This window comes from Pleurodeles waltl, chromosome 12, assembly GCF_031143425.1.
Source record: "Pleurodeles waltl isolate 20211129_DDA chromosome 12, aPleWal1.hap1.20221129, whole genome shotgun sequence".
Classification (NCBI taxonomy): Eukaryota; Metazoa; Chordata; class Amphibia; order Caudata; family Salamandridae; genus Pleurodeles; species Pleurodeles waltl.
In genome coordinates this window covers 524,215,987-524,229,435 of record NC_090451.1, presented here as the reverse complement: position 1 = coordinate 524,229,435, position 13,449 = coordinate 524,215,987, and the positions used below count along the sequence as shown (strand labels likewise).

At 46.2% G+C, this 13,449-nt stretch overlaps 1 protein-coding gene across 1 annotated transcript in view; it reads left to right on the top strand.

The window, feature by feature from the left end:
- CNOT1 (CCR4-NOT transcription complex subunit 1) overlaps window positions 1–13,449 on the top strand; it is a 1,177,977-nt gene that overhangs the window by 284,852 nt on the left and 879,676 nt on the right. The gene's annotated exons all lie outside the window — the stretch shown is intronic.

The following is a 13,449-nucleotide window of genomic DNA, read 5'->3' as shown; positions in this document are numbered from 1 at the left end:
TACCCTTTAACCATTACCCCCCAGCGGAGCTTTGAAAACATGTGGTCGCAGTCGCAACTGTGGCTCCTCTGAGTTCCCGGCTCAACTGTCTCTCGAAGTCCCAAAGGCACCCCAGGTAAAGGCTCTAGCAACATCAGAAGATGTACCAATGGGCATCCTCCAAAACTCTTTAGGGAAGAGGATTATTTTGGTGCTTGTAAGGAAATGCCTTCCTTGGCATTCTTACCCCCTAACCTTTTGCCTTTTGTTGATGCCGGTTATGATTGAAAGTGTGCTGGGACCCTGCTAACCAGGCCCCAGCACCAGTGTTCTTTCCCTAAACTGTACCTTTGTTCCCACAATTGGAACAGCCCTGGCACACAGATAAGTCGCTTGTAAATGGTACACCTGGTCCCAAGGGCCCTGATGCTAGGGAAGGTTTCTAAGGGCTGCAGCATGTCTTATGCCACCCTGGGGACCCCTCACTCAGCACATGCACACTGCCTCACAGCTTGTGTGTGCTGGTGAGGAGAAAATGACTAAGTCGACATGGCACTCTCCTCAGAGTGCCAAGCCCACCTCTCACTGCCTGTGGCATAGGTAAGTCACCCCTCTAGCAGGCCTTACAGCCCTAAGGCAGGGTGCACTATACCACAGGTGAGGGCATAAGTGCATGAGCACTATGCCCCTACAGTGTCTAAGCAAAACCTTAGACAATGTAAGTGCAGGGTAGACATAAAGAGTATATGGTCTGGGAGTTTGTCAAACACGAACTCCACAGTTCAATAATGGCTACACTGAAATATGGAACGTTTGGTATCAAGCTTCTCAGCACAATAAATGTACACGAGGCACCAAGAGGGTGTAGCCACCCTCTAGGACAGTAGCCATTGGCTACTGCCCCCAGACCTAAACACACCCCTAAATTTAGTATTTAGGGGCGACCCTGAACCCAGGAAAGCCGATTTCTACAACAAGGACTGCTGACAAGAAAACCCCGCAGAGACGACACACACAACTGACTTGGCCCCACCGGCCTGTCTCCAGACCCCCACAGTGACGCCTGCAGAGAGGATCCAGAGGGTCCCCCGGACCGTGAGTGCCTGGTAACAAAGGAATGCGACGCCTGGACCAAGCACTGCACCCGCAGCCCCCAGTACCGAGAGGAATCACCTACCAGTGCAGGAGTGACCAGCAGGCGGCCCTCATCCTAGCCCAGTTGGTGGCTGGCCCGAGAAGCCCCCCTGTGCCCTGCCTTCATCGCCAGAGTGACCCCCCCCCCCCCACCCCAGGGTCCCTCCCTAGTTTTCAACGACAAACCCAACACATATTTCGCATACTTGACCCGGCTGCCTCAGTGTCGCAGAGGGTGGTTTTTTTTGTACCTGTACCTGAGAAACTAACCAATACTTACTGCCCCCAGGAACTGTTAATGTTCTCCCCTATGAACCAGGATCTTAAAGTCCCATGCAATAGAGAACTGTTCCCATTGGTGTCGGACACTAGGCCCAGAGGATAGTCGTGACTGCCGCTTCAAGGTCTCCCGCTGCCTTTGGGATCTGAACACAACGAGACTACTTTGTAGTTAATGAAGACTCCACCCAAGTGTTGATCCCACCTGTTGTTGAGACCTACCTTCTACAAGACCATCTAGCATCTGTACTCCTAACTGAAGCTTGCACCAAAACCTTGGTCTACAGCTTTATCTGAGGAATCTATGTTGCCTGTAAACGTTTTTTAGGTGGAGTTTAGCACCAGTCAAATATCTTTTTAGTCTCCCTGTCACCATTAAGAGTTTGGCCAAGCCACCTCTGCTGATGCCTTCAGACCTAGCCTTGAAAGGCAAGTCTCCTCTTGCAAGGCAAACTCTTTGGATGCCCCACCCAAACTGGCATCCCAAAAAAAAAACACTTCAGTAATCCATGGTTTCTCTATCTCCTCCACCATGCTCACATACACCACCTTCTGCCTCAACTAGTCTTCTGAGGGATCCACGCACAAGTTTTCAGACCCAAGCATTCCATTCACTCTGACTCGTATGACTAGTCCCCTACAATGGGCCCACCAATAAACCTCTCCCGGCATGACTAATGTCCACCACCAGGGGACCCTTATTTTGCCACATGAATCCTTTCTTGGATTCACATGCTGTGCGTTATTGCGCTAGCTAGTGGTTTGGGTCCAGAAACGTACACTTGTGTGGTTTTTTTTAATTTATTTTTAATTTACTTTTTCTTGTGGTTGTTGTGGGTGTCTTCGACCACCGTTTGTTGGTAAGTTTGTCCCTTATGTGATGTCGGACGGTGCCCTGGCAGTTCATGTGCGTAGTCGCTATTTTCCGATTATTTTTTCCACTGTTTGGATTGGAAGTACCATAGTGTCTTGTAGACTCTCATTATTCTAATAAGACTACTGGATTTGAACGTCGGAATCGCCTGCGGTGTGGCAGACTAAGTCTAACCCACTACAGGTGACACCTGTTGCCCTAATCCGGATTTTTCTCCAGCTAACTAGTAGCGCCTCATCTTTACCTGAGAGCAGGGATGATTGGGTAGCCGAGCGCATGGCACAATTGACTCATGGAAATCGTGGTCACTCAGATCTCATCTGTTTCTCTCAGTTACATTAGTCTCACATATACAATGACAAGCAGAGGCAGTATATGTTTCAACAGGGTTTTAATGAAGCAAGTGCATTTTAGACAAAGCATGTACTGCAATAACAGGATTAAGATTGTGACAAGGAGAGTAAAGCATAGAGAACGCAACCAAATTGCCATTAGAGTGAGACTAATTCCTACCAAGGCTATATTAGAGCACAGCATGTCAAGTTCTAGTTCTACCCTTCAGGTTCCCCTGGGAAGACGTCATCCCCCATATCTGAGCAAAGGCCTTAAGTCTGTATAAGCAGCTGTAGCGAAGAGTTCAGTAATCAGCATACTGTCGTGGTCATCTTGCTGGAATCTCCCTCTAACGTGTAAGGGACAGGGAGGTGTTTTTATAATAAAACAGCTAATGTTCTCGATAATGTCCCTACGTAAGGATGTGTGTTTTTCTATGAAGAACAGAGACACAACTTTTACCACGTTCACTGGCAACCTATCTTACTGCAGTCTGTAAAGAAGCAGATAGTGAACAAGAATGTCTTGTTTGAGAACGTAATAGTGGCCTAAGCAAGAACCGCTAGATAGAGAGAAATAAAACAAGACTGCATAAGTGGCTATTGTTAAAATAATAAATGAAGCTGAATAAAATATGTCTAGGTTAAAGTGCACAGTGGCAGACCTAGTGTGCTAAAATAAAGTGCATGGAGCTAAAACTAAAATGGCTACACAATAGAAGCTTTGAAGAATTGAGAAAAGACAAGTTGAAAAATGTAAAAAATAAATAAATAAAAAAACAAAAATCATTGAAGACAGCGAGAAAAACTACAAGTGGAAATGGTGAGCCTTTTCAATCCCGAAGGGAGACTCCACCCGTAAGAGCCATGTGGCTGGAGAGGAACGGCAGAAAATGGTAATTGAAAATAACCCTGTTAAGTTCTGCCCTAACTGCAGCGCAAATTTGTGAAAAGTGACCTCTACTAAGTCTGCATCCCTTGTTTACCAAAGGACCACTTGGTTGAAGATGGTGAGGCCTGCATGGAGTTTGTACCAAAAGCACTCAAGCAAAGACCTCAACAAACTAGAGCACTACACTATAGCAAGAACTCAGACAGGAATCTCTCAATGACCTTGGCTTATGCAATGATGAGGAGAATTCTGAAGCAGAGTGGGAAGATCAGTTGGACTTAGAAGTTCAGGGGGCGAGGATCGCGAGGCGGTGAAGGATGCTGAAAGGAGGGACGGTAACCAAACTGCCGAAAGGCACAGACTCCAATGTGTCAGACACTAAGCCCTCCAAGGAAGCCTTGACGTTGAAACATGCGTTGACTGAAGGTCAGCAAACCACATGGATTCCAAACACAGGATACCAGTGGTGGCAAAACACTGCTGAAAGCCTCAACGCAACCTTCCACTGGAGAAGTAGAGAAAGCGAAGCACTTGGATACTAGAGCAGTCAATGCTTAAGAACACGGTCATTTGATCAAAAAGCACTCTAATTCGAACTAAAGAAGAGCAGACTTGAGGCCGAAATGGCCACTCTTGTACAAACAAACCAGCATAGCCAATAGGTCTTGCCTTTTGGACCTTATAAGTGTTTAGCCATGCAGCACATCATCCTGTGATAAATACAGTATGACGTCATTGATGTTGGAAACAAAATGTATAAATGCAACCACCTAAGTTCTTTCACGTTACTTCAGTGAAGTACAATCCATCTGATTCACAGTTCATTCCTCCACACTAATCACCAATCAAAAATCTACATGACTAGGCTTTGCAAGAAACTCCTCGATGGCTTGTGTGGCTATCGATACACATGCTCTGCATATTTCTGCCATCCAGTGTTGGTTCCAGATGTGGGTAAGCTTTTTTTTTTTTTTTTTCTTCAAAGAAGCTGTTGGAGTCACAAATTAAAGTGACTCCTCATCTCTGTGATAATGCACATGGGCATTAACTCAATTGTTGGATTGTTTCGGACGTGTTTGGTGCTGTAGTTCGAGACTGTATCAGGCTCCATTCAGACAATATACGTTTCCGTACTTGCTAGTATTTTCGTTCACGTTCTATTCACATACATCAAATGCAGTAAGAAAAACCCACTGCAGTTTGATGCCCTTCACTCCCGGCTTTTGGGCCTCGCCTGGTCAGGCTTCATTTATTTTCACAGTTCTGTACACAGAAACAATGCTCTGCTGATGGAATGGACACCTTTTCAATTTTGTCCGTGCTGCCACGTTAAATATACACATGCAGACCTCCACTCAGTATGTAACCTTTCGTGATCTCCTGATCACGACCAGGAAAGTTGAGGCATGTCGATCGTTTCGATTGAAGAAGATGCTGCATGATCGTCTGACATGTAGAAAAGAAATGCAGTGCAAGGAGTTGTAAGAGACACTGGACATCCAAGACCTCAAACCACATGAAAAGGTACATAAAGCTTCCTCAGCAGAGGAGGAGCACTTCTCCAGTCCAGACTCCGAATTGGACTCTGAGACCAGCCTGCACATGCAGGGAATTACATTGGCGCAGTACGCAGTGTGTACAAAGGCCCCTGTCCTACCTAAAAACAACAATTCGGCAATGACTGAACATATGGCTGCTGGGCCACCACTGCTGTCAGGGCATGGTAGGCACCAAACAAGTGCCAAGGATTCCCTGCCCTCTGGCTCGATAATGAAGGCTAAGCCTAAAGCTCCTGCCAATCTTCCCACTCGAATGAGTTCAGCACCAAGCCAACCATTGATGTCTTTGGATCCAACAATATTGGCACCTATTTTGGTACCAAAATACTAGGCTTCTTTGGCATCAAAAGTTATACCTGCTTCAGAATTTACTGTTTCGGCACCAGGGCCTATTTTACAGTCTATGGAGGGGAACTGGATCCGAAACAAAAGATACGTATCCAGGCTAATGCTGGTCGGATCGTGGCAAAATCAACCAAGCTAACACCAACTCAATTTAAACGTCAGCCTTCATTTGAGTTGGCCATTCATCTACAGACATCCCTTAAGAAAAAGTATGTGGCCACCGGTCCAATTCCTCCACCTTTACCACCCTCTCCATCTTCTTCACCGCACCACTCTCCGATATAGAAGTTTTAATTTGGAAAATTCCACAAGGATCGCCACAATCCTATGTGGAAGATCAAGGAGGGGGATGATACACAACATTAACAATTAGATCCTAGGCTCCATTAAGATGGCACCTTATCTTTTAATTAGTAGCTTTGGTGGCTACAGGTCATTAAGTCCCCTAAAAGAAGGACCATATGGAAGATGCTTTTTTAATTTTTATTTATTTGAAACACTTTTCCTCCACTTTTAGGGCTTGTCAGTACCTGTGCATGTTGAAAGGTGTGACCTGGTGTAAAGAAATGCCTCCTTGGCATGGTTACCCCCCTGACTTTTTGCCTTTGCTGAAGCTAAGTTTTGATTTGAAAGTGTGCTGAGGCCTGCGAACCAGGCCCCAGCACCAGTGTTCTTTCCCTAACCTGTACTTTTGTTTCCACAATTGGCACACCCTGCCATCCAGGTAAGTCCCTTGTAAGTGGTTCCCCTGGTACCAAGGGCCCTGATGCCAGGGAAGGTCTCTAAGGGATGCAGCATGTCTTATGCCACCCTGTGGACCCGTCACTCAGCACAGACACACTGCTTGCCAGCTTGTGTGTGCTGGTGGGGACAAAACAAGTAAGTCGACATGGCACTCCCCTCAGGGTGCCATGCCAACCTCACACTGCCTATGCAGTATAGATAAGTCACCCCTCTAGCAGGTCTTACAGCCCTAAGGCAGGGTGCACTATACCATAGGTGAGGGCACCAGTGCATGAGCACTGTGCCCCTACAGTGTCTAAGCAAAACCTCAGACATTGTAAGTGCAGGGTAGCCATAAGAGTATATGGTCTGGGAGTCTGTCATGCACGAACTCCACAGCACCATAATGGCTACACTGAAAACTGGGAGGTTTGGTATCAAACTTCTCAGCACAATAAATGCACACTGATGCCAGTGTACATTTTATTGTAAAATACACCCCAGAGGGCACCTTAGAGGTGCCCCCTGAAACCTTAACCGACTATTTGTGTAGGCTGACTGGTTTTAGCAGCCTGCGACACTAGAGACATGTTGCTGGCCACATGGGGAGAGTGCCTTTGTCACTCTGTGGCTAGTAACAAAGCCTGCACTGGGTGGAGGTCTTTCACACCTCCCCCTGCAGGAACTATAACACCTGGCGGTGAGCCTCAAAGGCTCACCCCCTTTGTTACAGCACCACAGGGCACTCTAGCTAGTGGAGTTGCCCGCTCCCTCTGGCCACGGCCCCACTTTTGGCAGCAAGCCCGGAGGAGATAATGAGAAAAACAAGGAGGAGTCACTGGCCAGTCAGGACAGCCCCTAAGGTGTCCTGAGCTGAGGTGACTCTGACTTTTAGAAATCCTCCATCTTGCAGATGGAGGATTCCCCCAATAGGGATAGGAATGTGACCCCCTCCCCTTGGGAGGAGGCACAAAGAGGGTGTACCCACCCTCTGGGCTAGTAGCCATTGGCTACTAACCCCCCAGACCTAAACACGCCCTTAAATGTAGTATTTAAGGGCTCCCCAGAACCTAGGAACTCAGATTCCTGCAACCTAAGAAGAAGAAGAAGACTGCTGAACTGAAAAACCTGCAGAGAAGACGGAGACACCAACTGCTTTGGCCCCAGCTCTACCGGCCTGTCTCCCCACTTCTAAAGACACTGCTCCAGCGACGCTTCCCCCAGGACCAGCGACCTCTGAATCCTCAGAGGACTGCCCTGCTCTAGAAGGACCAAGAAACTCCTGAGGACAGCGGCTCTGTTCATCCAAGACTGCAACTTTGTTTCCAAAGAAGCAACTTCAAGACAACTGCGTTTCCCGCCAGAAGCGTGAGACTTGCTACTCTGCACCTGACGCCCCCGGCTCGACTTGTGGAGAAACAACACTTCAGGGACGACTCCCCAGCAACTACGAGACTGTGAGTAGCCAGAGTTGCCCCCCCCTGAGTCCCCACAGCGACGCCTGCAGAGGGAATCCCGAGGCTCCCCCTGACCGCGACTGCCTGCTTACCAGATCCCGACGCCTGGTAAAGACTCGCACCTGCAGCCCCCAGGATCTGAAGGATCGGAACTCCAGTGCAGGAGTGACCCCCAGGAGGTCCTCTCCCTTGCCCAGGTGGTGGCTACCCCAAGGAGCCCCCCTTGCCTGCCTGCATCTCTGAAGAGACCCCTTGGTCTCCCATTGATTTACATTGGAAACCCGACGTGTGTTTGCACACTGCACCTGGCCACCCCCGTGCTGCTGAGGGTGTACTTTCTGTGGTAACTTGTGTCCCCCCCCCCCCCTGGTGCCCTACAAAACCCCCCTGGTCTGCCCTCCGAAGACGCGGGTACTTACCTGCTGTCAGACTAGAACCGGGGCATTGAAGCTTATGCGTTTTGGGCACCACTTTGAACTCTGCACCTGACCGGCCCTGAGCTGCTGGTGTGGTAACTTTGGGGTTGCTCTGAACCCCCAACGGTGGGCTACCTTGGACCCAAACTTGAACCCCGTAGGTGGTTTACTTACCTGCAAAAACTAAAACTCTTACTCCCCCTAGGAAGTATTGAAAATTGCACTGTCTAGTTTTAAAATAGCTATATGTGATTTATGTGAAAACTGTATATGCTATTTTGCTAATTCAAAGTTCCTAAAGTACCTACCTGCAATACCTTTCATTTAAAGTATTACATGTAAATCTTGAACCTGTGGTTCTTAAAATAAACTAAGAAAATATATTTTTCTATTCAAAAACCTATTGGCCTGGAATTGTCTGAGTGTGTTCCTCATTTATTGCCTGTATGTGTACAACAAATGCTAAACACTACCCTCTGATAAGCCTACTGCTCGACCACACTACCACAAAATAGAGCATTAGTATGATCTCTTTTTGCCACTATCTTACCTCTAAGGGGAACCCTTGGACTCAGTTCATACTATTCCTTACTTTGAAATAGTGCATACAGAGCCAACTTCCTACACCATGGCTTAACCCAAAAAGTTGGTGACCGACCATATGCACCGAAAAAGGGCACACATGTGTCGAAGTCATCCGACTCCGGTCGAGATACCGGCACAGACCAGACTCTGCACCGAGACACTGGTTCAGAACAATCTCGACATCGAGATACCGGCACCGAAACGAGTCGGCACCGAGAGATCAGAACACCGAAACTCCAAAAAGTGGCTTCGGAGCCAAAAAAGACAGTTGAAAAGGTTTCGATACCGAAACATCCGGTTTCGGAGCCGAAAAGAAGTACCTACACTGAGGAACAAGGGCTTTCCACACAAATGCAAAGCCATAAATTCGGACAAGAACTAGAGGCAGGGGAGCCAGATCATACACAGAGAAGGCTCCATATCCAAAAGGAGACAGGGAAGATCAGAACTCTCCCTCCTATAAGGATGAAAAGGAAACTTGCTTTCCAGGATAAAGATAAACGACCACAGGCAAAAGTGGCAAGACAAGTAACTCCGCCACCATCACCACAACGCTCACCGCAACAATCACCAGTTGCTAGCCCACCTATGAGGCAGTCTCCGACGCACACAGGAATGAGCCAAGATGACCCAGATGCATGGGACCTTTATAATGCGCCTGTGTCAGATAATAGTCCCGACTGTTACCCAGCAAGACCATCACCACCTGAAGACAGTACTGCTTACACACATGTGGTGTCCAGAGCAGCTGCTTTTCACAACGTGACATTGCACGCTGAACCTATTGAAGATTACTTTTTATTTAATACTCTGTTGTCCACACATAGTCAGTACCAAAGTCTTCCCATGTTACCGGGAATGTTTAAAACATGCAAAGCAGGTATTTCAAGAACCCGTAAAAGGCAGGGCCATCAGTCCTAGGGTGGAGAGAAAGTACAAGCCTCCCCCAACAGACCCTATGTACATTACGCAGCAACTGACACCCGACTCAGTAGTAGTAGGTGCAGCGCGTAAAAGGGTAAGTTTGCACACCTCCGGAGATGCACCACCACCTGACAAAAAAAGTCGCAAGTTCGACGCAGCGGGGAAAAGAGTGGCAGCACAAGCAGCCAATCAATGGCGCATTGCCAATTCACAGGCATTGCTGGCAAGATATGACGGAGCCCATTGGGATGAAATGCAGCACTTTATTGAACATCTGCCCAAAGAATTCCAAAAGCGTGCACAACAAGTGATGGAAGAGGGCCAAAGTATCTCCAATAACCAGATACGATCGGCAATGGACGCAGCAGACACAGCTGCAAGAACTGTGAATACAGCGGTCACAATTCGGAGGCACGCATGGCTACGCACCTCAGGATTTAAGCCCGAAATCCAACAGGCTGTGCTTAGTATGCCTTTTAATGGACAGCAGTTGTTTGGGCCGGAAATGGATACAGCTATCGAAGCTGAAAAAGGATACAGATGCGGCCAAGGCCATGGGCAGAGTAGAGGCACTTTTAGGAAGACACAATTTAGAGGGGGGTTTCGGGGCCAAACCACAGAACCCTCAACCTCACAAACCAGGCCCACATACCAGAGCCAGTATCAGAGCGGAGGCTTTCGGGGACAATACAGAAGTGGACAGTTCCCTAAAACTAGAGGGAAGTTCCAAAGTCCAAAGACCCCTCAAAACAAACAGTGACTTCAGTGTCACAAATCCCCAACACATGACACCAGTGGGGGGGAGACTAACAGATTTTTACCAAAATTGGGAGGAAATAACAAGAGACTCATGGGTCCTAGCCATCATCCAACATGGTTATTGCTTAGAATTCCTACAATTACCACCAAATGTGCCTCCAAGAACACACATGTCCAAACAACACATGGATCTATTACAACTAGAGATCCAAGCGTTGTTACAAAAAGATGCAATAGAACTAGTACACAATCATCAGAAAGGAACAGGAGTTTACTCCCTGTACTTTCTCATACCCAAAAAGGACAAAGCTCTAAGACCCATATTAGATCTCAGAACACTAAATCTTTACATCAAATCAGATCAGTTTCACATGGTGACACTTCAAGACGTAATCCCCTTGCTCAAACAACAAGACTACATGACTACATGACAACATTAGATCTAAAGGATGCGTACTTCCATATACCTATACATCCTTCACACAGGAAATACTTAAGGTTTGTAATCCAAGGAGTACATTACCAATTCAAAGTGTTACCATTCGGGATAACAACAGCACCAAGGGTATTTACAAAATGCCTTGTAGTAGTAGCACATATCAGAAGACAGCACATACACGTATTCCCGTATCTAGATGATTGGTTAATCAAAACCAACACACAAGAACAGTGTTTTCAACACACAAAATACGTCATAGAAACCCTTCACAAACTAGGTTTCTCACTAAACTACCAAAAATCACACCTACAGCCGTGTCAAATACAACAATACTTAGGAGCCTTATTGCCACTCAAAGTCCACAGAGGGTACAAGCATTCCAAAACGTAATACAAAGCATGCACCCAAACCAGAAGTACCAGGTAAAATTAGTGATGAAACTACTAGGCATGATGTCCTCATGCATAGCCATTGTCCCAAATGCAAGATCACACATGCGGCCCTTGCAACAGTGCCTAGCAACACAATGGACACAAGCACAGGGTCAACTTCAAGATCTAGTGTTGATGGACCGCCAAACACACACCTCGCTACAATGGTGGAATCATATAAATTCAAATCAAGGGCGGCCTTTCCAGGACCCAGTGCCTCAATACGTAATCACAACAGATGCTTCCATGGTAGGTTGGGGAGCACACCTCAACCAGCACAGCATCCAGGGACAATGGGACACTCATCAGAAACAACTTCACATAAATCAGCTAGAACTACTAGCAGTGTTTCTAGCGTTGAAAGCATTTCAACCGCTAATAGCCCACAAACACATTCTTGTCAAAACAGACAACATGACAACAATGTATTACTTAAACAGGGAGGCACACACATCACAACTGTCTCTTGGCACCAAAAATTTGGCATTGGGTGAATCACATTCACCTAACAGCGCAATACACCCCAGGAATTCAAAACCAGTTGGCAGAGAATCTGTTGAGAGCAACAACAGATCCACGAATGGGAGATTCATCCCCAGATACTACAAACTTACTTCAAAATCTGGGGAATGCCGCAAATAGACCTATTCGCAACAAAAGAAAACGCAAAATGCCAAAACTTCGCATCCAGGTACCCACAGCCTCACTCCAAGGACAATGCGCTATGGATGAGTTGGGCAGGGATATTTGCTTACGTTTTCCCCCTCTCCCACTCATTCCTTATCTAGTAAATAAACTGAGTCAAAACAAACTCAAACTCGTACTCATAGCACCAACTTGGGCACGACAACCTTGGTACACAACACTACTAGACCTGTCAGTAGTGCCTCATATCAAACTACCAAACAGACCAGATCTGTTAACTCAACACAAACGACAGATCAGACACCCGAATCCAGCATCGCTCAATCTAGCAATCTGGCTCCTGAAGTCTTAGAATTCGGACATCTAAACCTTACACAGGAATGTATGGAGGTCATCAAACAGGCTAGAAAACCTACTACAAGACATTGTTACGCAAATAAATGGAAACTATTTGTTTATTACTGTCATAATAATCAAATTCAACCATTACACACGTCCGCTACACACATTGTAAGCTACTTACTACACTTACAAAAATCTAAGTTAGCTTTTTCATTTATTAAAATACATCTCACAGCAATTTCAGCTTATCTGCAAATTACACATTCAACTTCTCTATTTAGGATTCCAGTCATAAAAGCTTTTATAGAGGGTCTAAAAAGGATCATTCCACCGAGAACACCACCAGTTCCTTTGTGGATCCTCAATATTGTATTAACGAGACTCATGGGTCCACCATTCGAACCCATGCACTCTTGTGAAATGCAATACTTAACTTGGAAGGTAGCCTTCCTAATAGCCATCACATCTCTCAGAAGAGTAAGTGAAATACAAGCCTTTACCATACAAGAACCCTTTATACAAATACACAATCATAAAGTGGTTCTACGTACAAATCCCAAATGTTTTACCAAAAGTCATTTCACCCTTCACTTAAACCAAACTGTGGAACTTCCAGTGTTTTTTCCACAACCAGATTCTGTAGCTGAAAAAGCATTATATACATTAGACATAAAAAGAGCTCTAATGTACTACATTGATAGAACCAAAGAATTCCACAAAACAATTGTTTGTAGCTTACAAAAAACCTCATACAGGAAATCCAATATCCAAACAAGGCATTGCCAGATGGATAGTGAAATGTTTTCAAACCTGTTATGTTAAAGCTAAGAGAGAACTGCCTATTACACCAAGGGCACACTCCACTAGAAAGAAAGGCGCCACAATGGCCTTTCTAGGAAATATACCAATGACCAATCTGTAAGGCAGCCACATGGTCTACGCCTCATACGTTTACCAAACATTACTGCGTGGATGTGTTAACAACACAGCAAGCCACAGTAGGACAAGCAGTACTACGAACTTTATTTCAAACAACTTCAACTCCTACAGGCTGAGCCACCGCTTTTGGGGAGATAACTGCTTACTAGTCTATGCAAAGCATGTGTATTTGCAGCTACACATGCCATCGAACGGAAAATGTCACTTACCCAGTGTACATCTGTTCGTGGCATGAGACGCTGCAGATTCACATGCGCCCGCCCGCCTCCCTGGGAGCCTGTAGCCTTTTGAAGTTTATCTTGAACATTTGTAAATATATCGCTTTAAACCACATCATGTACATACATATTTACTCCATTGCATGGGAACTATTACTATAATACACAACTCCTACC